A 25,515-nucleotide genomic window follows, 5' to 3' on the forward strand; every position below is an offset into this window, starting at 1 on the left:
CCTTTTTGATTACTTTACAACCCTATTTGGGTTGAAAAAGTGGATATTTGATACTATTTATTATTTGCTAATATTAGCATGTTTGTAAATAGCATATGTGTATGTGTGTTTAACTCTCTGCAAAGCCTCTTCCCAAATGAGCCCAGGCTATTTTTCTGTTAGTGTTGCCTAAACTTTAACTTTGTGATAATCACCTAACCATTCTGCTGCTTTAGTCTCCACACTTGTAATAATAGTAGTATTTGTTCCTACTTGCACAGAGATATTCTTTTTTGTGTTATTTAGATCCCTATAGTGACTCTGGGTCACCTTCTAAATAAAAATAACATTTAGGATTTTAAAAGAGTTTTTCTACTAATAGGTCCCCCTTTTCTCTACTCATACTAGTTTAGGCTCACATCTCTTGTTCCCTAGACCTATTACTTCTAAGTTGTTTTTCTGTGTCTAGTCTCTTTTTAACACACATTTTAACCTTTACATTGCTACTGGAGGCATATCTTTCCACTATTTGAAAGCAAAATATTAGAGTTTAAAGGGATTCAAACTTTTTATATTAAATATGAATGAACTATAAATATAAAGCCCAGAAAAATAAAGTAACCTTTCTAATATCTGTCAATAAAGTAGCAAATCTAGAGCTTAAATATAAGTCTTCTGACTCAAAGTTCACTTCTTTTTCATTTCACTCAACCATAGTTCCAGCTGCAATGATTTTCTGTTGCCCAACAGAATCCCTAATGGGCATCCCTCAAATTTAGGTATGGTAAACCCCTTCCCTTTTTTTTTTTTAACCTTTTTCAGAAAGCTTTTCCTGATTTTCCCTTTGCACTTAGTTCACTCTGCCTTGCATCTTGCTTATTATCTTTAGATGGTTATTGATTTGTTTTAAACCCTTACCTTCCATCTTAGAATCCAAAGTAAGTATATGTTCCAAAACAGATCAGTAAGGGCCAGGCAGTTGGGGTTAAATGACTTGCCTGGGTCACACAGCTCAGAAATGTGTGAGGTCACATTTGAATCCAGGACCTCTTCCAACTCTAAGCTTGGCTCTCTTATCTACTGAGCCACCTAGCTGTCCCTTTACTTCCTTATTGTTGTGTGTCTTTAAACCAAGTTAGAATATAAGCTCTGTATTCTAGAGGGGTTGGGGAAAGTCTGTGTTCTACAAATCTGCATATCAGCAACAGATAGCAAATAAAAGAACTTTGAAGAACTGGAGTAAAGGACATCATTGGTAAAGAATGTGATTGAAAAAAACATTGGGCCATATCTCCAAATAATTGATTACCAGTGGACAGTCCATATATTCCCCTGGCATCCATTAATATCCTAACATGTCAAAGAAGGCCCTTAGCATTGAATGGACTCCCTATAGGAAACTTTCAGGTGGACATAAACAGTGTTACAAGTATGAATAGATTGTGATCTTCATCATTGGCTCAATAGCCTCATTGACTATAACATCTTACACAAACATCTATGCTTAATAACCTCATGTTGAATGAAGCATGAATCTCATCAAATTTATTCTTTCCTTGAACTTCCACCAGGGCCCTCTGTTTCAGTTAGATTTAAAGTAGTATATTCTTAGTTCTTCCTATACCTTCATTCAGGTTATCCTACATCCCTACAATGGAATATTCTTTTTGAAAAAAATTAATATATTTTATTTTCCCCTACATATAATAACAATTTTTATATTTGTTTTCCAAAAATTTGAGTTCCAAATTCTCTCCCCTGCTTCTTTCCCCACTCCATGAGATGGCAAGAAGCTTGATATAGTTATATGTGTGAATGTGTGATCATACAAAACATATCTCTACATTGATTATGCTGTGGAAGAAGACTCATAAAACAAGCACATGCAAAAAAACTAAGTGAAAAGTAGCATGTATTGGTCTGCATTCTAAATTGCTTTCTCCAAAACACAATTCCACCTGTAGTCCATTAGTGTCCCAGTTTTCTCACATCCCCTCCAATATTTCTAATTTTCCTTTTTCTGTCATAGTAGGTAATCTGAAAGGTGTGAAGTAGTATCTCAGTTGTTTTAATTTGCCACTTGTTAATCAATAGTCATTTAGACATTTTTTCATATGACAAGAGAGCTTTGATTTTTTTATCTGAACATTGCCTTTTCATATCCTTTGACCATTATCAATTGAGGAAAGACTTGTATTCATATTCATTTGACTCAGTTTTCAATATTCTTGAGAAATGGGACCTTTATATCAGATAAACTTGCTATAAAAAATCTTTCCCAGTAAATAGCCTTCTTATACTTATATGTTTAATCATATCTAATTTTGTCCCTCAGATCTTCTATATCCCACTTCCTCCATAAAGCCTTTCTTTGATTTATACCTTCCTTATTTCTACCAATTGTTTTTAGAGTCTCAGAATTGAAAGGGGCCTTAAGGAATTAATCTTGTCCACCCTATACTTGAAGGAAGCATAAATCCCTTCTATAATCTCATCTATAAGTGGACATACAGCGACCACTTTCAAAGGGAATCACTATCTTCTTCAGTCAAACTTTTACATTTTTAATAGCTTTGATTGTTGGGAAGTTCCTTATACTAAATCCATATTTACCTCCTCCAAATATTTCTAAGTCCTCTGCAGTATTTTAGTCATGTAAAAGGGTTGGAGGGGGGCATGTTATCATTATTTTGATTTTAGCATTTGACTTCAATTTGAGATGTTTTGAGTTTTAAAAGAGGCATAATGAAGCTGTTAGAATCATAAAATTTTAGTGGTAGAAGGGATCTTACTGATCATCCATTTCCACATGCTTATTTTCAGATAAGAAAATTGAGCTTCTAAGAGTTGGTATGAATTCTCTTCTGTCTGCCCTCCTAATTAGGTCACATATCTTAGAATAATTATTCCATTTTCTGATCATGCACATTAAGAACTTCCCTTTAGACATTATTTTATCAAAGATACCCTTTGCTCCATAGGAAACTCACCTAACATAAGTATAGATTTATCCACTGAGATGAGTTGATTGGATATGTATTCAGTGCATTGACTTATTAAAATAAGTACAATCTGTCATTTGATTTTGATAAGTTTCATCAGGGTAGCACCTATGCCTTTTTTAAACTTGCTTATTAAACCCGTTTACTTCTTTGGCAACTAATATAAAATTTTACATACATGCTTAATTTTTAAAAATGAGTATGAGGTTGAGAATATAGATTAAAAGATAATGAAGAAGAATAAGGCACTAAACTTTTGAGAAGAAAAGTGTAGAGTCCAAGGTAGTTATTTTCACCATCTTTCATATAAAATATTAGGTTTAATGTGGAGACATGAAATCAATCCATACATTTTGAGAGATGTGCTATCATATTAATGGGACCTTGGAAATTTGTCTGGTTCAGTAATTTTCAGACTTAAAAGACTTGTAAGTAACCAGTGTAATATAGTGGGGGGAAAGTGCTGAATTTAAAGTGAAAAATCTAGGGGTTCATATCCTGACTCTGCTACTTATTATCTTTATGACCTTGGATGAGTCATTTAACTTTTCAAGGTTTCAGGTCCTCCTGTGTAAAATTATCAGGTTGGACTAGATGACTTTAAAGGTTCCTTTCTTGCTCTAAATCTGTGATCCAATAATGTATGTTGGCTTCCATTTGACACCCAAAAAGCAGAATTTCTTTTGATGAGATTTTAATAAAGTAATTACATTATATTATTTTTATTTATTTATTTTGAAACCCTTACCTTGCATCTTAGAATCAATACTATATATTGGTTCTAGGACAGTAAGGGCTAGGCAGCGACTCTCCCAGGGTCACACAGCCAGGAAATGTCTGAGACCAAACTTGAACCCAGGACCTCCTGTCTCTAGGCCAGGCTCTCAATCCATTGAGCCACCCAGCTGCTCCCTACAATATATTATTGACAGCTTTTATTTTGAAATATAAACTAATGAATATAGAAAGATTAGTCCATAGATCATCAAATGCTTTGAAATAACTTAGATTTTTTTCCCCTTGTCACCGGGCAGGATGTTATCTACATTGTATATACCATATACAGGGTAGAACCACCCTGTAGAAAATACCCTGTTACATATTAGTGAAATTCTTTTCTATATCATTTATATGACAGACTATCAGAAGGTAGATGCCAATTTAAATGGGAAAGTGTGAACCTTTTGTTTTATTATTATTCATTACAATACTAGGGGAAATGGCTTTTGATCAAGCAACTATAGAACTTGGACTTTTGCCTAACTTAATAAACCTAATCCCTAAGATTATAGTACATATTTTTTTTAGTATTTTTTTGCTTCTTTATATCACTTTAATTTCTAAATATATCCCTTCCAGCATCCTTGGCTCCCCTATTCTCTCCCCATCCAACAGGCAATTGAAGGGGAAAAAGTCATTTAGAAAAACAATGACAAATCATTAATTGTTTATATGTCCATAGGATTCTTCTCCCACCTCTACAAAGAAGGGAGATGCTTTTGAAATTTCTGCTGGGCACAGCTTCTTTTTCATTATAACTATTCAGGGTTTTTTTTGGGGGGGGGAAGGGGAGCTTTTCCATGTACATTCCTCTAGTCACTTGTTTATATTGTTTATTTCACTCTTCATTAGCTCATATAATTCTTTCTTGCTTGTTTAAATTTTTAATGTTCACCCTTTTTAATAGCATAGTTATATTTCATTATATTCACGTATCAGAATTTATTTATCCATTTCCCTAGTTAGGGGGAATCAACCTAGTTTCGATTTCTTTGATACTACAAGTGCTGCTCTGAATATTTTTGTACATATGTTAACTTTTTTTCTCAATTTGATATCTTTGGGATATATGTCCAACAACAGGATTTCTTGGTCAAACATTTTAGTTACTTTTTTCAGTCTTGTTTTCTAGAATATTTGGAACAAATCATAGCTTCAGTATTTGTTCGCATGTATTTTTATAATGTTTCCAACATTAACTTCCCATCTATTAACCATATTTGCAAATTTGTTGTGTGTGAAGTGAAACTTCAAAGAATTTTTCATTTGCATTTCTTGTTTTTAGTAATTTGGAGCAATATTCACCCAGTTGTTTTTAGTGTACAATTCTCCTGAATGAATAAAGCTTTTATTAAGTGTTTACTATGGACAAATATATTTTAAGAACTATTTGTTTATAATTGATCATTTGTCATTGAGGAATGGCTTTTGGTCTTTCAGTTGTTTAGCTCCATATATATATATGTGTGTGTGTGTGTGTGTGTGTGTATATATATATATATATTGAATTTGATAGAGTTAATTATTTGAAACCTGTTTACTTTGAGACATGTTGTCTATGCTCTATATGTTTTTTTTAATGATTTTCTAAGACTGCAATAGCAAATTATTGGCTCAACAGGAAAAAAAAATTCTGAATTTGTAACAACATAACTAACTTGTTATGTAGTGCAGGTCTACTATATTTTAAATAAAACTTATTATTTAGGTCTACTGTGACAAGGAAATTAATTTAAAAGACTGATATATATTAATTTAAGGTCGCCAAGGAATTCAGCTATGTAATTCCTAAATGAAAACTCAAATCAGCAGTCAACCTTTTATGGAGTTTTTAATTACAAACAGGAGGATAAAAGGTGAGAGAGATTGAGAGAGAGAGAGAGAGAGAGAGAGAGAGAGAGAGAGAGAGAGAGAGAGAGAGAGACAGACAGACCCTATCACTCACGCAAAATGGAGAAACAGTCTCAGGGGCCTCCACCTCCAGCTTCCTTCAGAGCAAGCTTCTCAGAGCAAAGACCTCTCCAACTAACAACCTCTCCAGACCCCTCTATCTTTAAGGAAACCATCCAAGTTCCCTCCCCTCAGTTCTCACATCTACCAATCACTGTCCCAATGGTGGCTCTAGCTTAACCCAGGACCGCCCAGAGGTCTGTGGCTTTGCACATGTCTGTTGAAGGTCATATTCTCAAATAATTAAATCTTGATCCTTTGCTGCAGCCCTTCCTAAATCCTGTTACCCTGAGTAGGGTGGAGATTGGAATAATTAAATTTTGATCTATGCTGCAGCCCTTCCTAAATCCTGTTAGGACTGAGTAGGGTGGACATTGCAATTTCCAAGACCTGGTTCTGTCATTCCAAGTATCTCTATTGTATCAATTCTAAAATCAATCATGACTCAAAGAACTTCCTGTTCTATGCTTAAGCATAGGTCAAAGCCCTTTCCATTGTTCAGCAAAAGGTTTCTGTCCTAAAGTAATCTTAAGAAGGGAGGAGGAGGAACCTCCCATGCCAATGGGGTTCACATTCCAATAGACTATCAGTAAGAAATTTTCCAAGTATGAAATTTCCCAATGGTGAAATTTCCAATATTTATAAGTCTAAGACATTTTAAGGTTTACACTACAAAAAACATAAATTAAGCCTAGATACCACACACAAAAAATTGTTAAAAGAGTCCTTTAAATAGCAAGCCTTTCTAGAGTATTTATAATATGATTGAATTTTGTACAATTTTTTTCAGAAACAAAATTAATGAAAATGAGCTTTCTTTGTATATTGTAAAGTTTTTGAGTTTTTCAGGACTCATCCAGTAGATGCATTAATTTATAACTGTTTTCATAAATATAAGCTTTGAATCCCCTGCCCTTATTTCTAAGCTTTTAATTTCATCAGCCATCTATGTCTAGAAGTTAGAAATACAGAAGTCAGTAAGTGTTTATTAAGCCCTGGACATAATAGGGAGCCACTGGAGTTTGTTGATTAAGGGTACCAAAATTGTCAGACATTTAGGATATCACTGGGAATGCCACTGACTCTGAGATAGGGAGACTAATTAGAAGACTTGCATTAATTTAGGGAAGAGGTGATGGACTAAACTTAGTTGATGACTGTGGGAGAGAATAGACTGTATATAAGAAACAATTAGAAATGGCAAAGATTTGGTTACGACTTTTCATGTGTGTGTAGGGTTTGAATGAGGGTTTTAGTGTAACACCAAGAAAATGAACCTGTACGTATGCCCAGAAAGATAGTGGTGCCCCAGACAATAATGGGGAAGTTTAGAAGAGAAAATTGTTGGCAGGGAGGGAGTGTGGAGGGAAAAGAGGAGAAAGGGAAGATAATGTATTTTGTTTGGGACTCAATAGAGCGCTGTTGCATATAAAGACGTCTGTCTTTCACATGCTAACTTTGTGTTTTGTATATGTTAAAATGTTATAGAATTATAAGATTGAGTATACAGAAAACCAACCCTGAAGCCCAGGAGTCTGGGTTCAAATTCTATCTAATACATAGTGATCCAGTGACCCTGGATTCAACTTCTCAGAGCTTTCACTACTTCTCAGCGAGAGTTTCTTCAACTAAGAATGTTTATGTAGGAATACATGGATCTTGTTTCTATTCCTGTTTGTCAGATTTTTTTTTATGAATGAGGAAAGCATAGTTTTGAGAGATTGTTTTTTGGAGGAGCAGGAGCTAAAAATTAATTGTAGTTCCATAAAAAGAAAAATAACCTCAGCCATTAGAACCGTTAAGATATGATGAGTTCAGGATAGCTGAAAATTTAATTCTTTAAATTCCAAAATATTGATTATTTAAATGATTTGGAGTGAAATGATTTAATCAAGAAAAGATAAAGTTCTATTTGATAACCTTATCCTTACTGAATGAAGGCCATCATTTAAAAAAATATCCTTTTTTTTTTGTTTTGAACTTAATTATCAACAAATGTTTCAGTAGACAAAAGAACAAAAAAAAAGTATTGTTTCTGATAGTGTGAACTTGTTATGTAGTTTGTTTTAACAAAATTTAACAAGGGTAATAACAAAATTACTCTGTCCCTTTCTGAACTTTGTTCTTATATAAAATTTTTATTTTAACGTGTTAGTGATGATTTTTACTTTTTTGGTATCTCTTACCACTACCCAGTAACTGATCCCTGCCCTTCTCTTCCACTTCCAATAAAAATTGTCCCTTGTAACATAAATATAGGTTAGTAAAACAAATCAACATGTATAGTTTTGCTTTGTCATCAGTTTTTTTAAGTTGTGATTTGTCAACACTGTTAATGGTACTTTTGAAATCTTAGTTTTCCCTGACAGTATTGTGGTTGTCTTAGAAATTTTTTGGGTCCTGCTCGTTTTGTACTGCATGAGTTCATGCAAGTCTTCCAGCATTATAATAGTACACTACATTCTTTTACCACAGTTTGTTAGTCTGTCTCTCAATGATAGACACCACGTTGTTTTGCTTTGTTTCTACTTCTTTACTGCAGCCAAAAACATTGCTATAAATATATTTCTACATATGAGTCCTTTCTGTCTTGATCTTCTTGAGGTATATGAGTAAGCAGTTAAGTGACTTAGGAAGGGTATAGTTTTAAGTTGTTTTTCAGAATTAATATGCCTGCCTTCCCATTGTTCTTTCAACAATGGACATTGTCTTCTTTTGTCATCTTTGCCAATATGATGGGTATGATGGGAACATCAGTTGTTTTAATTTGCATTCCCCTTAGTGGTAATTTGAAATGTTTTAGAGATAACAAATACTTTGGGAATAAACATTTATTGAGTAGTACCTACTATATGCAGGGCATTGACAAAGTACTTCACAAAAATTTTTTTCATTTGTGATCCTTACAACAATCCCAGGAGATAGGGCTTAAGGCCCAGTGCTCTATTGATTGGGCTACCCATCTTGCCCCCCTTTTTTAAACATAGTAATTGCATTTCTTTTAGGGGGGGGTTAAAAAAAAAACTTTACCTTCTATTTTAGAATCAATGATGTGTATTGGTTTCAAGGCAGAAGGAGTGGTAAGGGTGAGGCAGTGGAGGTTGTGATTTGTCCAACACAGGTAGGAAGTTTCTGACTACATTTGAACCCAGGACCTGGCTTTCAATCCATTCAGCCATCTAGCTGCTCCCTTTTGAAAACTTTCTACTCACTTCCTTTGATTACTTATGTATAGGAAAATAGATCTTGGTTTTACACACCTCTCTGTTAGCTCCCTTTATATTTTGGTCAATCCCTTCTCAGAGATATTTGCTGCAAAGTATTTTTTCCTAACTGCTTCTTTTCTAAGTCTGGCTTGTGCAAAAGTTTTTCAGTATTATGTAACTTAACCTTTATTTTGTTTTCTATCCTTTGATTATTCTCCTTTAGCCATAATTGGGAAAGATGTCTTAAAAAATAATATGACTTTTTAATACTTAGGTCATCCATCAATTTGGAGCTTATGATATATGATAAAAGATGTTGGTCTTAAATCTAGTATCTTTCATTAGATATTGATATGTAATTTTTATCTATCTCTGAACTATCTGGTCATTATTATAATAATATTAGTTATCAGACTCCCAATTCCTTTATAATTTTTTGTTTCCTGACTTTAAAAAATTATTTTGTTCTTAATATTCACTGAATATTAATATTAATTTTAAACATTCACACATTTTTAAAAATACAAATAACAAAAGAATGTGGCAAATAATTATATGCATGAAACTATAAGCTTTTGCTTATATTTTGCTTTTTTTTTAAATTGTGTATATTAGTTTTAACAAAATGGTAGTGGTATTTTCATGTTTATTTCAGTGTCCCCTTCTGAATTTTTTCCCCCCCTGTATATTTGTCTGTGTTTTGTAGTTATTGATTTATGTAATTGTAGTCAGTCCTGTCTCTTGGTTAGCTTTTCTCATTGTATCACTTTAAATGGCTTCCAGAATTTCTTTGTATTCATATATGTCATTAGGGTAAGATGTTACATTGTGTTCATACATTTGTTATCATTCCCCAATTGTTGGATACGTGGTTCCATTATCTTACTATTGTGAATAGTGATGGTAGAAATATTTGTCTATGGATAGATGCTTTTTACCCCCTTATCAATAATATTGTTTAGATATATAGTGCTGGGTCAGAGGATCTAAACCATTTTGGTTACTGTTATACTTGCCAGCTGATATATTTCCCTCCTAACAGTGTACTTCTATTTCTAATCTGTTCAAAATTTAGTTGAACAAGCATCAAGTGCCTGCTGTGTGCTAGGCACTAGACAGGGACACAGATGGACACACACACACACACACACACACACACGGACACACACACACACACACACACACACACACACACACACACACACACACACACAGAGTCTCTGTCTTTCTCCCCTCTTCCCCTTACTCCCTTTCTCTCACACATTCACAGCCCCCCCCCCCCCCCCCAATTTTAAGGTGCTTTTGTTATCCTTTAAATGTTGGCCATTCAAAGACAAAACAAAATCCCTGCACTTCTTTACATTCTATTAGGAGTTGGCAGTTTTAAGTAGAAAGTATGCACAAAGCTCTACAAAGTAAGTTGAGGAAGAAAGGAGAGCTAACATGATCAAGAAAGGCCCTGAACGAAGTGGCACTAATGGCGCTAGAGCTGTGCATTTGAAGAAAGGAAGTGGTTTGTGTGAGCAAGGCAGAGTTATGGAGGGAGTAATTGATAAACATGGGAGATTACTGTTGTAGTCATTTGAAGTCACTATGAAATTTTAAGTATTTAACATAAGAAAAGTAGAAACAAATAGTTTACCTATTTGTATAAGCTTGTCAGCATCTCCTTTGAGTAAAGTACATCTTTATAAGATTTCCTTTGACTGCTTATATTGTTCTTTGCTTGCTTTCTTGTTTTTTGATTTGTATTCTTGATAGTCAAAAATGCCAAGTGTCTGAGGTATTACTATATCTAGAAAGCAGCCTTTAGAAAGACAATCCCTATGGCATAGAAGTACCCCTGGATTCTTGAAAATTATACCAATCTAGTGCTAGCTTTAGCAGATCTCACTAAACTGGAAAGTTTTGAATATAGATCTGGGGACAGACTATTTGCAAGAACCCTCCTAGCTGAGAGGGTTAGTGATAAGTTGTTTTGGACACAGCAGTTTTGTAAAACCAGCTCTATGGTATGGACTATGGAGTGTTTTTTTGTCCTACGTTTATGATGAATATGCAGACTCTAAAAAGAAAAGCTTTAAACACCTCAAATGAAGAATCTTAGTCCACTTGAATTGACTTGAGACTATCTTCTTGACATGTGAGTACTGTTAGGTTCTGTAGAAGCGAATAGATATCACTATATGAGAATCTTGATTTAAGGTAGTATTCCCCATGTGAACATTTTATTTACTGAATGGGGCATTTGGGAAGCACAGATAAAAATAATCAGGTTGAGAAGAAATGAGAGTAGGACACATTTGAGAGGGCCTAAGAGAAAAGTACCCTCTCAGAAACAAAAACCATTAGTTAGTGGTAACAATGACTAGAATGCAATTTCCCAGCATTTAATTTGATATAATAATTATAACTGCTTTTAGAATTTTGAAGTTTATTACTAGGACATTGAATTAAAGAACTGTTTTGGAGCTATGGACAATTGCATATTTTATCATATTTGATAGAAATGTAAATTTGAATTTCTCAACCCAGGGTGTAGAGTTGAATAACTATAATATAAAGATTTCCTGATTCAGGTAGAAGGGGCTAGAATCAGTCAGGAAACATTTATTAAGTTTCTACTATATGCCAAACACTGTCTAAGTACTTGGGATACAAAGAAAGGTATAATATATAATATAGTCACTACTTTCAGAAAACTCAATCTTATGGGGGAAGACATCACATAAAAAGAAGCTGAAAAGGAAGGGGAGGGAACAAGGGAATACCAGTGGGCAATCTTCTGAGGAGATGTGAGTTATTTGTTGATTTCATCTTGCAGAATGCTGAGTTTCTAGAGATCATGAAGTTCAGGAGAGCAGCTGCATGGAAAATGATGAGGTGAATGCTCTAGGTGCTCTCCTTAAATGGTGGAGGATCTGGATGGAGTTCTTCCGTTGTCCACCCTCCAGCCTCTCCAACTAGAGGGAGGGAAGGAACCCTGGCACAGGGGATGCTGAGGATATGTGAGTTTCAAAGTTGGTTTCATCTTGCAGGATGATGAATTTCTGGAGATCATGAAGTGAGTTTCTGGAGATCATGAAGTCCAGGAGAGCAGCCGGGTGAGGTGAATGCCTTGGGTACCCTCCTTAAATGGTAGAAGATCTGGGAGGAGCTACCAGATGTCCACCCCTTTCCAACTAGAGGGAGGGAGGGACCCCAAGGGCAAGGGATGCTGAGGAGGTTTAAGTCTCAGAGTTGATTTCATCTTGCAAAATGAGGAGTTCTGGACATAAGTCTGGAAGAGCAGCCAGGTGGGAAATGAGCTGGAAATGGGTGGAGAAATGGGTGGAGAAGCTGCATTTAGAACTGGAGAATCAGAAGACATTATATGAAGACACAGCATTAAAGCAAAGAGAAGGTGACAGAAACTGATGGAAGCAGAGCAAGGTGAAGATATGAGTAGAACCTAGCTAAGACCAGCTGAAAGTCCAGCTGACTAAAGAAAGGCTCTGCAGTTGATGTAGGATGCTGATCTAACTGAGAAAAAAGATCTGATAGTACCTGAATGGAGAAAATAGAATCCTTTGGTTTTGGAGGATCTAGCTGGAGAAAGGCTTCTTACCCTCTAGTGCCATCTACAGCTTGGGAGGGATATCCCTCAGAGGCTTGCTTTCATTGCTCCTGGCTGCTGTCTATGGTAGAGGAGGGGGACATCCCTCATAGTACCAAGAACAAGCCTTAAAGAACTGTGTTCCACTAAAAGAGTGTAATGCTGCCTCAGTGTTAAGTCAAGGGAATAGAACTGGGAAATTCTTCAGATCCCAGGTTTAAAGCTTTTGTTAGCTAAGAGAGCTTAACAACTTCTGAGAAATGATTTTATTCAGCAGGAGAGGCCAAGAAGAGGAGTATTCTACCCAGCACGACACATGGTATAAACTTAAAGATGTTAAAGGGCATCAAGGCTTACAGTCCAGAGTTTTTCTTTAGGGTTTCTTTGCTATTTGTGCTTATTTTCCCCCCATGGTCATTGCAATTGTGGGAGAGAGTGGCCCAAGTATATGGGTAGAATTATTATGTAATGATTTTCACTTTGCTTTCTATTAGTAAATGTTTAGTTTTTAATAGTTAATGATATCACTAGCTGAATTGTTAAATAGGAAGCACACCAGTGAAGGCTCTGGATGCTATAGTTGTGATTAGGAGATGTTTATTCTCCCCCACCCCCCACCCCTATGGTTAACCCTTTGTGAGTTAGTTGTAGCTTCCTAGATGGACCCTTCTAAAAAAGGAGCCCAACCTGTCAACATGCAGGCATAGATAGAAAGAGTTGGGAGGTTGATGCCTTACCTCCTTGTACTATACTACCATTGTAGAAGCAGCCTTAGTTAGTTAGTTAGTAATATGTCTATATATAAAAGTGTATGTGTTTGTATACATTCTCTAGAAAGCAATGTCAATTCTTTTATATTTCCAGAGAAAGGGCAGCACATGCAAATATAAAAATTCTAAAAAGTGAACATTCATGTAGACATATCTACGTGAATGTTCACTTTTTAGAATTTCATATCTATAGTGTATATAAGAACCACAAGCATGTCATAGCAATAACAACTCACTATGAAAGAATCAAGGCAGTCATAGCTATGTAGGTCTTTCAAAACAGGAAGTATCCCAGTTTTATAGGTGAAGAAATTGTCTCTCAAAGAGATTGTGACTTACTCATGTTCATACAGGGTAACAAGTGTTCAAAGATGGTCTTCAAACTTAGGTCTGTCCCAAGCTCTTTCCACTACCATCCTGATGGTCAGGAACCGTGATTGAGTGAGTAATCATTCTTTACCTTATACTAATGTTATGGCCCACCAAATTAGCCCTTGGATGCTAGTCCTTTAATGACTTTATCATCTTCCTATCAAAGAAATCAAAATATTCTGACTGATGAGCATTAGCCCTAAGACAATGAATTGGATATGAAATTGAGTAGGAGGAAGAAAGTGGGCTGGGAAATGGTGCAGTATTTTAGAGATAGCCATCTGGCATCAAGGCCCATATTATGAAACATATTTGTTATATTGGCAATGAATGAATAAAAACCCTTTAAAAAGTGCTTATGTGCAAAGTATTGTGCTAAAACATGAGGATAGAAATAGAAAAGTAAACCAGTCCCTACTCCCTTAAGGAATTCACATTCTAAAGGGGGAAATGGCATATATGGAAGATTTCAGGTACAAGTCAGCTAGATGGAACAAGTCAGTTATAAGTATAATAACAAGTCAGTTATTCTTAGGATGTGGTGCCAAAGCAGAAGATATTGGGGGTTGTGAGTTCCTTTAGGGGATGATACTGTCTTTTGCCTTTTTTTGGTTTTCCCAGCCCTTAGAACAGTGCCTGGCACATAGTAGGACTTCATATGAGCAGTTTTATTTTCTGTTATATGCTCATCTACTCTAAAAAACAATTCCTTGTTTTTTGTCTAATCATAACCATGAAAGCTTTTATATGTCCTAATATCTTTCATTAACATCACTCAATTCATCTTAAACATTTGAGAAAAGTTTGTTGGTTTACAAAACACCTTCTGTACAACCACTCTGTGTTACAGGTAATACAGGAATATATCTCCATTTTACAGATTAAAGCTCAAGTCCAGAATGCATTTCACCTCATACCTACTATAGTACTATATCCCCACTGGCAATTTTGTACATGTTCTTTTAAAATCTGATCTTACAGAAAGTTTCCTGTGAAAGCTACATCTACTTTTTTTCCCTTAATTATCATTTTTTGACTATGTTAGAATTTTGCTCTGAGCAAACTCTTCCTTCCTTAAAACCTACTTCTTTTTTGTTATTTCATCCAAGATTATCTTTGCTCTGACCTTTTTGAAATGTGTTTTCCTAAAAAGTCTAGGGTTTTTGATAGCTATGATATAGTGGGTGAGTCTTAGAATCAGCATGACCTGTGTTCCAAATTCTGTTTCTGACATGGATTGACTTTTGGACAAGTCACTTAATCTTCCAGTGTCTCAGCCTTTCAAATAGGCAACTCTTTGAGTTTATTTTAAATTACAAATGATTTGCTGATCTGATTTGGAGTAGTTTCTTGGCACCAAAGACACCAATGAAACTACAGACCTCAATCAATAAACATTTGACCATGCAAAAAGTCCCTTTATCTGTCATCATGTTGAAGATGATATGATAATTGTCATTTTCACTTGGACAACCTTGTTGGTCAGAATTACATCCAGAACTACAATTCCTTCATCACTTCCTCTTCTTTTTGAAAGAATAAATGATTAGAAGAAAGTAAATAGATGTCTTTTTAATAGAAAACTTCAGCTGATTGATTTTCAGATCACTGAGAGCCCCACATCAAAATTATATCTTTCCTGTATGCTAGTTTTATGATGTATATCAGAAATTTACTATTCATTTCTTCTATTTGGCTACTCTATGGTATATTCTCGCAATATATAAATTCTGCTCCCCCTTTTAAAAATCTCTTATACTCGCCAAACACACACTCTTTTAAGCTTTTTCATTTGGATTTCCATAATTTTGTTGTGTATGTGGTTTTTTTTTGTTTTTTTTTTTAATAAATATGCCAGAGGAAGACATCTGATCTTTCCCCACCCCTGCCTCAACAGTCCCCAAGGGCTTAGCAGGAGCAACCTTTGGGAAACCCTTTTTGTACATTCTTCCCTCTTTCCTCCCCCTTACCCTTCATTCTTACCAACTACACTCATTTGGATGCTGATAACCTCTTCCCTACCTCTGCTTGAGGCACTTTGAACCCTTATTGACTCTAATACTTGGGTCTACTACTTTTTCCCCCAACAGTCATTGCTCAGGGGCCATCTGCCCTATTGCTTTCCAAAGTCCACTGTGCTTTAGTCATCTGCCCTGTTGCTTTGCCCTTCAGAGCCTAAAGATAGATAGCTTGTACAGTGGTTAGAGCACCCTGCCTAGAGTCAGGAAGACCTGAATTTCAATCTTGCCCCCCTCACTTAGTAACTGGTTGACTCCAGACAAGTCATTTAACTTCTTTGTGCTTCGCTTCTGTAAAATGTGAGTTGTAATTGTTGATACCTGAAGTCTCTTCTAGCTCTGAAATCATAATTCCATGACCACATGGTCTTTCCATCTTTTTGGAAGTTTGGCCTTCTTAAATTTGTTGTCTCTCCTTAATTAAGGTGTGAGTTCTTGAGAGCAAGGACTGCCTTGCCTTTTTTTTCCCCTACCTTGCTGATATCCTCAGAGTTTCTGGCAGTTTTTGGCACTTAGTAAATGTTTTATAAATGCTATTTCATTCCATTACAATAGAGTTCTCCTCTAGTTTTATCAGATATATTTCTTTTGAGCATGATTCCAGGCATGAGTCACAAGGGCCCAAGAGACCACTTAGTCTAGCCTTTATCTAAACAGGAATGCCCTATATAGATATACCTGACAAGAAGTTGTCCAGTTTTTCTTTGAGACTCTCCAGTGAATGGGGAAAACACAACCTCCCAAGATAGTCCTTTCTATATTTTGTGTTATTTTTGCTTTGAGACTGAGTTTTCCAATCTTATCCAGGTTAGAAGTGCATTTACTAAGCCAAATCCTAATACTAACGCAAAAGCTTTGACCTGCTCAATTTAATTTAATTTTTTAACCTAACCTGGTTTTTACTTTCTAAGTAGTCCAGTAGACTTCTGCTCTCAAGTGATTATCATATTTGTGCCAAACTTAGTGTGGACTTTAGCTTTGCAGTTCAGAACTTCTAGAGTCAAGCAATTACTTCAGCCTTACCCAGCAGTAGGGATTACTAAATAGGTAACATTTATATGAAGCTTACAGGGCTTTATTATTTCATTTGGTCTTCACAACAACCCTGGGAAGTAGTTGCTATTATTATCCCCCTTTTACAGATAAAGAAGCATCCTGCTTATCATTTTTTATAGCACAATCGTATTTTCATTACAATCACACCACAATTTTTATTTAGCCATTCCCCAGTTGATGAACATGCCCTCAATTCTTAATTCTTTGCCACTACAAAAAGAACTGCTATAAATATCTTCAAAAAAAATAAGTCCTTTTCCCTTTTTTTTTTTAAATCTCTGTGTGATACGGATCTAGTAGTGGTCTTACTGAGTCAAAGTATGCATAGATTTATAGTCCTTTGGACATAGTTCCAAATTACTCTCCAGAAGGACTGGATCAGTTCACAACTCCACCAACAGTGGATTAGTGCCCCAGTTTTCCCAAATTCACTCCAACATTTATTGTTTTCCTTTTCTGTCATATTAGCTGATCTGAGAAGTATGAGGTAGTAACTCAGAGTTGTTTTAATTTGCATTTCTCTAATCAGTAGTAATATAGAGCATTTTTTCATATGACTGTAAAAAGCTTCTGATCTCTTCCTCTGAAAACTGGTTAATCATATCCTTTGCCCATTTAATTATTTGGGGAACGAATTGTATTCTTATAAATTTGACTCAGTTTTCTAAATTTTGAGAAATAAAGTTTTTATCAGAGACATTTGCTATAAAAAACTTTCCCCCAGCTTTCTGTTTTCATGCAGTCATGGCTGCATTGCTTTTTTTTTTTTTTTGGTTAAAATTTTAATATAATCAAAATTATCCATTTTATATTTTATAATGTTCTCTCATATTTGGTCAAATTCTTCCCTTCCATCTATCTGACAAGTAAACTATTACATGCTCCCATAATTTGCTTATTGTATCATTCTTTATGTCTAAATTATGGACCTGTTTTGACCTTATCTTAGTGTACGATATGAGATATTTATCTGTACCAAGTTGCTGCATGTTTTCTAGTTTTCCTAGCAGTTATTGGCAAACAGTGAGTTCTTATCCCCAAAGCTTGAATCTTTGGGTTTTTCAGACTCTAGATTACTATGTGTCTAATCTATTCCACAGATCTACCACTCTATTTCTTAGCCAGTTCCAGATTGTTTTGATGGTTACTGCTTTATAATACAGTTTGAGATCTGATAGGACAAGGCCACCTTCCTTCACTTTTTTTTTTTCATTAATTCTCTTTATATTCTTGAACTTTTGTTCTTCTAGATGAACCCCCACCCCCACCCAGCTTAATAAATTAATTTTTATTTTTTGGTATTTTTAATTAGTATGACACTGAATATGAGACCCATTTCTATTTGAGTTTGATACCACTGATCCAGACTATCATTATTATCTACAAGCAATGATTATTTTGTTTCTTTGACTATACTTGCCTCAATTTCTTAATTTTTTTCTATTGCAATCTAGGTTTCTAGAAGTATATTAAATAATAGGGGTGACAGTGGATTTCCTAAGGTCCTGTAATATTTCACTGCTATAGTTTAGGCTAGCTTTTGGCTTTAGATGGAAACTGTTTGCCATATTAATGAAAACATTTCTCCCCATTTTTTTAGTGTTTGTAACATAAATTTGTTATTTTGTCCATCCCTTTTTTCTGCAGCTGTTATGTAATTCATATTGTTTTACATTTTCTAAATGTTCTATTTCATTTATAGTTTTCTTAATGTTGAACAAATCCTACATTCCTGATATAAATCAAACTTGGTATTATAAGTATGTAATTTAAAAACTATGTTGCTATAGTCTCCCTGCTAACATTTTATTCAATATTGTTGTGACCATATTCATTAGAAATATTGGTTTCTAGTTTTGTTTCTCAGCTTTACTCCTCCCTTTTCAATATCAGGACCATATTTATCTTAAGAAGTTGGTAGGATTCCTTTTCCCAATTTTTGCAAATATTTTTTTCAATATTAAAGCTAATTAACTGGACTGACTGTTTGATAGAATTCAGGACCTGATTTTTTCCCACCACTTCATTTTTATTTTAAACTGTTCTTACAATTTTTAGGGCTATCTTCCCCCCACCCCCACTTTTTTAGGTGATTTTTTTCATCTCTTAGTCTCCCACCTAAGTTCCTGGGTTGGGACTTAATGTCAAATCCAGGATCTATCCCTTTCCATATTCGTTGGTAGACGAATTTTAATTTTAATCTGGATGCAGTTTTTGCTGTCTTGCCACAATTCTGGATGAGGTAACAGCCCTGGAATAAGGCATTGAGACCAGGGGTGGTACCAGATTGCTATCCTCAGCCTCTTTGTCTCCTTGCACAGTCATCTTCAGAGAATTGACTTTGTCTATTGGTGAGGCTCCCCCACCTTAAGAGAGAAAGATCAAACTGGCTTCTTGCCTCCTGGTGGGCCCCAAGTTTAATGTTGCGTGGGAGCCTCTGTCCCATCTTGATTTCCTAGGTTGGTCACTTACCAGGCTTTTATCCTTTGCTATGGCACTGACAGGCTGGAACCTGAGATCTCTTTGGCTTCAGGCCCCATTTCCCAAAGATAAGACTGACTTTAGAGTCCCCTGAATGGCCCTGGGACCAGTCATCTTAATGTGAGGTCTTGGACTAGATGAAGGAGTTTACCGATGTTTCATCTAGAATCCATTTTCATCCTAAATACATTGCTGCAATGTGTCTCAGAGTTGGACTTGACTGAAACCTTTGACTTTGACATCTTTCATGTAAGCCCCCTCCTTCAACCATTTCTCATGTAACTTGTTTTAGGGACTCCTTATTGCCTCCTGGAAATGATCCTATTTGTCAATGTTCTTTAAATGTGGCATTCACCATCTGCCCCCTGAGAAAGCACTGATGGAATCTCAAACATACTATATTTCACACCCCCCCCCTTTTTTTTTGTTGTTAGAGATCTCTGCTACAAAATGACTAATGTGAAAAAATGTTTTACATGATTTCACGTGTAAAATCTATATCACTTTGCTTGCTATTTCAGGGAGGGAGGAGGGGTGGGAATGAGGGAGAATATTTGGAACTCAGAAGTTTGAAAAATATTTTTAAATTGTTTTTACATATAATTGGGGAAAATAACATTTTTTTAAATGTGGCATTCAGAAATAAATTTTTTGATACACCATATTTGGTCTGACCAGATGTATAACTGGGACAAGTCAGATACACAAAACTTAACATGGATTTTTAAAGGAATGGTCACTTAGTAACTATAGGGAGAGCTATTCTTAAACCTTTTCATAATGAACTATGTTTTATGGAGAGTTTATTACAGCTGAATTGGCCTAAAGGCAATCATTGTTAGATCCTCAGTTCTATTAAGTTTTCTTCATACAGCTTCTCTACTTGAGATGTCATTTTTTGTAGCTGAAGCATGCTTACTATCCCTAACCCCACTCCTACTGCTTGAATAATAATTCTATAATAGAATAATAATTGACACCAGTAGAAGAGTCTTGAAATTTGGGTCCTATATGCAGCCCTTTGAATAACTCACTGGGTGAACAGGGAGGTCTTGATAGTCTTTATATTTACTTTCTCCCACTTTAAAATGTAAAAACCACTAAATAATGTTCATTGAAACAAAATTTACACAATTCTTTGTCTGAAAATAATACTATTGATAGTTGACTTATTTTTACATTCAGCTTTCATGAAAATATCAATATGGTGCTAGCAGCTTCCCTTTTTTAAAAACTAAATTCAAGTAAAGTCTATCCTTTGGTTTATGACCACTGTCATCATTTGCAGACTCTTTAATTATCAGTTGAAATGGCTATTTTTCCTCAAAGACTACCTGCTTCCCTTACTTGAAAAGAGTTCTCAAGCCTCTTAATTTGTAGGTTCCAGAGTTACCTGTCTGCTTTTGTTTCCTGGCAATCCATACTACTATCTTTCATTAGAGGCATTCAAAATAAAATACTAAGGTTACCAGGAGATCTGATGGCAAGAAAGCAAGAACATAGTAGTGCTAAAAGGATTTGTTTCCAAATACTGAATTCTCTGACCCATTATGTATCTGATAAGGTCATAACACTAAATACTTAGTAGATAGTTAAAACTCAGTATAAAATATTGTACTGAAATATGTTAATATTCCATCATAACCATCAATTAAGTAAAATATACCTAAGATAGTTCTTAGTGTTATCTGCCTTTCAGAATTTGACTTGTGACTATTTGAATTTTGCTTCTTTATCACTTTCTGAAATCCTGAACAGAGTTCATAGAACCTTTGAATTAGAAGGGATCTTGGGTGATGTCTAACTTAGCTCATCTCTGAATTATTAAGACTTTCTGCAACATCTGTGAGAAATTATCCATCTTACACTTTGTGCCTGGCACATAGTAATAGCTTAATAAATGCTTGTTGATTATACATTTGAAGCTCTTCAATGATGGGGAGCTCATTATCTTAAAAGGCAGTTCATTTTATTTTTAGGAATTATTCATTGTTAGTAGTTTTTTCATTTGTTGCTGTTTGTTTGTTATTGGATAACAGAATAGATTCATAAACATTTCTACCAAAGAAAACTATGTAGTTGAAATTAAAGGAAACTTTTTTTGTTGTTGTTGGAAAAGGGGCAGATCTTTGTAGCAAGTTTCTCTCACTATCCAAGATTATATATAGGGAATTGAAAAAATCATTCTCCAAGAGATAAATGTACAAATGATATGAATGGGTAATTTTTTTTTTCCTTTTAAACCCTTACCTTCCATCTTAGAATCAATATCGTGTATTGATTCTAAAGCAGAAGAGTGGTAAGGACTAGGCAATGGGGGTTAACTAACTTGCCCAATGTCACACAGCTGGGAAGTGTCTGAGAACAAATTTGAACCCAGGACCTTCCATATCTAGGCCTCACTTTCAATTCATTGAGTCACCCAGCTGCCCCCGAATCGGTAATTTTCAGAAGAAATATGAATTATCAACAAACCATATTAAAAAAACACTCCACCTGACTAATGTTAAGAGAAATGCAAATTAAAACAACTGCATTTCTACCTCATATCTATTAGACTGACATGAAGGAAAAGTGAAAATTTTTGATGGAGCAGTGGGAAGGCCCTTCATTTGGGCTTGTTTCATTCTTTGAAGTATAAACCCATTGGCCAACATATGGTAAGTGCTTAATAGATGATTATCAATTGACTGATTATGAGCAGCAAATGCAGTGTTTTTTTCCTCAATCCTTACCTTCTATCTATTGATTCTAAGACAGAAGTGCAGTAAGGGCTAGGCAATGGAGATTAAGTGAATTGCCCAGGTTCACACCACTAGGAGATGTCTGAGCCCAGATTTGAACCCAGGATATCCTGTCTCCAGGCCTGGCCCCCTGTCCATTGAGCCATTTAGTTGCCCCTACCCTAATGCAATATTGATAGAGATCTAAATTGTTCCAAACATTCTAGAGAGAAATTTTAACTATACATTAAAGGCACCAGAGTATGTACCTTTACAGAATTCAAAGAAAGAGGAAAAGGACCCATAGCTACAAAAATATTTATAGCAGTAGATAAGAGTGCTCAACCTGGAGTCAGGAAAATCTGAGTCAAATTTGGTCTCAGATACCAGCTGTGCAACCCTAACCTAACCAAGGCACCTAACAACCTCTTTGCCTCAGTTTCATCATCTATAAAATGGAAATAATAGCACCTGTCTTCCAGGATTATTGTGAGATTTAAATGAGATTATAATTGTAAAGTGCTTACATGGTACTTTTGGCATCATATAAATCATTATTATAGTCTTAACTGGAAACAAAGTAGTTGCCATTCATTGGGGAATGGCTAAACAAATGATAGTAAATGAGTGTAATGAAATAACTGTCATACCATAAGAAATGAAGAAAGAGAAGTATAAACTAATGTAATGTGAAATGAATGGAACCAAGAGAACTATTTATACAGTGACTACAATAATGTTAAAAACCCAAAAAACTTTGAAGGCATTGGGAAAAAACTGTTTAATGCAGTGACCAATCCTGCCTAACTAAAGTAGATGATCAATCATGCTTCCCACTTCTTGACAAGAGGAAATAATAGCTTTTTCAGATATCATGATTGCTATTCCTGCCTTCTTTTTCTCAGTTGATTCCTAATAGATTTTGCTCCAGTCTTTTGCCTTTACCCTGTGTGTGTCTATCTGCCTCATGTGTGTTTCTTGTAGACAACATGTGGTAGGATTTTGGTTTCTAATCCACTCTGCTATTTGCTTCCATTTTATGGGTGAATTCATCCCATTCACAGTTATGATTACCACCTGTGTATTCCCCAACATTTTGATTTCCTTTCCTAGTCCTGCCCTTTCTTTTGCTATTTCCCTCTAGACCAGTTTTCTTTTAATCAATCCCCGTAATCCCCACCCTTATTTTTCTCCCCCCCCCCTCCCTTTTTATTCCCCTCTTTTTTTAGGGTCTATTAAATTCCCTCCCCCCCTCTCTTTCTCTCCCTTTTTGTACTCTCTTCCCCACTCCACCCCCTTAGTTTTTCCCTCTCAACTTCCCTAAAGGGTAAGATAGAATTTGATTTCCCAATGGATCTAGATGCTCTTCCCTCTCAGAATTGATTCCTCTGAGAGTAAGGTTTGAATATTACCTATTAGCGCTCTCTTCTCCTTTTTATAATAGTGTTCTTCAAGAGGAAATAATAGACTAACATGAAACATTTTCATACAGGGCTGATATGTGACTTTGATTTGCTTACCTTTTACCTATTTGTTACAAGAGAGAGTATTTTGAGTGGAAGGAAGGGGAAGGTGTGGGGAATGGTGAGAATGATGCAAAAAAACAGGAAGGAAAACATCAATGATTTTTTTTTAATTGTAAAAGATAGAAGAGGTGAAATGATAAGACAGTGTTGGTTACATTTCTATTTTAAAGAAAAGCCATATATAATAAAATGACAGTTTTGTGTATAGTCCTCATTTTCTGACCTTTGCATGTGGATATGTTCATCTATGTTGATGATTATATTCATAAAAATAGAAAATTAAAAGATATTTATCCTGATAGGTTGGAATGGTGAACTGAAGCAAATAAGATGAAATTTATTAAGAATACATTTTAAAGTTTTACACTTAACACAACTATTGACAGTAATTCTTATGGGGGAAACCCCCCCAACTCATAGAAATTGTAGTAGACTATTAGATTAATGTGAGGTGGAAGATAAAAGTGGCAATAATCATGTTTGGAGTACAGCCTCCAAATCAGGGGGAGATAATAACATATGATGATGCTCTTCCCTGGACAGCTTCTGGGCTATTATTATGATCAATTCTGAGTGCCACAGAGTGATAGACTGAAGACAGTGCTATATGAAGATTAACCAAAAGGATTTTGAATGTTTAGTCAGGAGAAAAATAAGACAGGGGAGACATGATCACTATTTTAGAATATCTGAAGGATGGTTGCATTTTTAAACTTATGCTTGTTTTGTTTTATGAGGGACCTGGGACCAGTATATGAAAGTTATAGGAAGGGAAATTTTGACACAGTTTAACCCCAAACTTCCCCCAAATTAGAACTGTCTAAAATTAGAGTGGATTCTCTTGTAGGAACTTAATAAATATTTGTCAATTGATTGGTAAGTAATGAGTTTCTATCACCAAAGATCTTCAAATAAAGATGACAGTATGACAACTTGTAATGTGATATTTTTATATTAGAATTAATAAACTGTAAATTCCTTTCTGAGTCTGGGATTCTTTGAAGAATATTTGGAATTCTGGACTTGAAAAATAGAAAGAAATCCAAATGAAAGGTGACATAAACTTAAAAGTAATCATATGTCAATTTCCACTATATCTCAAAGAAGAAAATTCATCCCTAAACAAAAAAGATGAATGTGGCTTTAAAATGAAATTTTAAAAGTGGCTAACGTGATATTAGCAACTATTTTTTTATGCCTGAATTCACTATGTACTCTTTATGAAAAAATTATTTGTGTATATTAAGGTATTCCTAATGAAAAGACAAGGGGGCAGGCTTTGCAAGCAGTTTTTTTCCTCTGTTGCACCACATCTTTATAGCTACACAGTTGCCTCTACAATCCTGTTTATATTGTTTGATGACCTTTACAAAAGCATGCCATTTGGGGTTCATTAGATAGATTTCTTTATTTTGTTCATTATCTGTTATCTTAATTCTATTGGGCCTTCATTACTTCAAGGCAGTATTTTTATTCTTTCCTAACTGATCTCTTACTTCCTAAAGAAGCTATTCCAGATCTTTATTTCCTCTGTACTCTGGCAGCACCTCCTCCTTTACCCTTTTAGCTGAGTAACCAATCTCCAATTTTACTAAGAAAAATGAGGTGATTCAATTGTAAGCTTGCCTATTTCATTCTCTTCATCTCAAAACTCCTTGAAAACATCTCCTGTTGTCTCTTTCCTCCATTTTTTTTTAAAGGAGCAACGGCTTGCCAAAGACAACCTCTTTTACATTGCTTTTGATACCATTCTTTCCTGTCTTCTTCTGCAGTCTCCCCATCAATCATTCTCATTCATCTTCATCAGCTTCCTGTCTATTGATTCTTTTACTGATGCCTTCAGATATCCTGAGGTCTCTCTATCCTTAAACCTTCACTACACCCTACTACTATCCTCTTAAGTTACTGTCTTTCATTTCCTCCCTTCCTCAACCATACTCCTGGGGAAAAGTTATGTTTTCATTTTTTTCTTCTTCTTAGGCTCACACTCACACTTTTAATGCTTTGCAGAATCTGGCTTCTAACATAATGTATCATTCTGCTGACATTTCTATCTC

At 35.2% G+C, this 25,515-nt stretch overlaps 1 protein-coding gene across 4 annotated transcripts in view; it reads left to right on the forward strand.

Moving 5' to 3' along the window:
* KPNA3 (karyopherin subunit alpha 3) overlaps positions 1-25,515 on the forward strand; it is a 99,922-nt gene that overhangs the window by 7,224 nt on the left and 67,183 nt on the right. The window contains exon 2 of one of the 4 annotated variants that reach the window (XM_056794833.1): positions 11,956-12,026. The exons of 1 other annotated variant lie outside the window; for it this stretch is intronic. The gene's annotated coding sequence lies outside the window, so the exon portion shown is untranslated. Of the gene's footprint in view, positions 1-11,955; positions 12,027-13,704; positions 13,724-25,515 lie in introns of those variants that run through there. 2 more of the 4 variants (XM_056794835.1, XM_056794834.1) reach the window with 2 other exon arrangements.

Source organism: Monodelphis domestica, chromosome 4 (genome assembly GCF_027887165.1).
Source record: "Monodelphis domestica isolate mMonDom1 chromosome 4, mMonDom1.pri, whole genome shotgun sequence".
NCBI lineage: Eukaryota > Metazoa > Chordata > Mammalia > Didelphimorphia > Didelphidae > Monodelphis > Monodelphis domestica.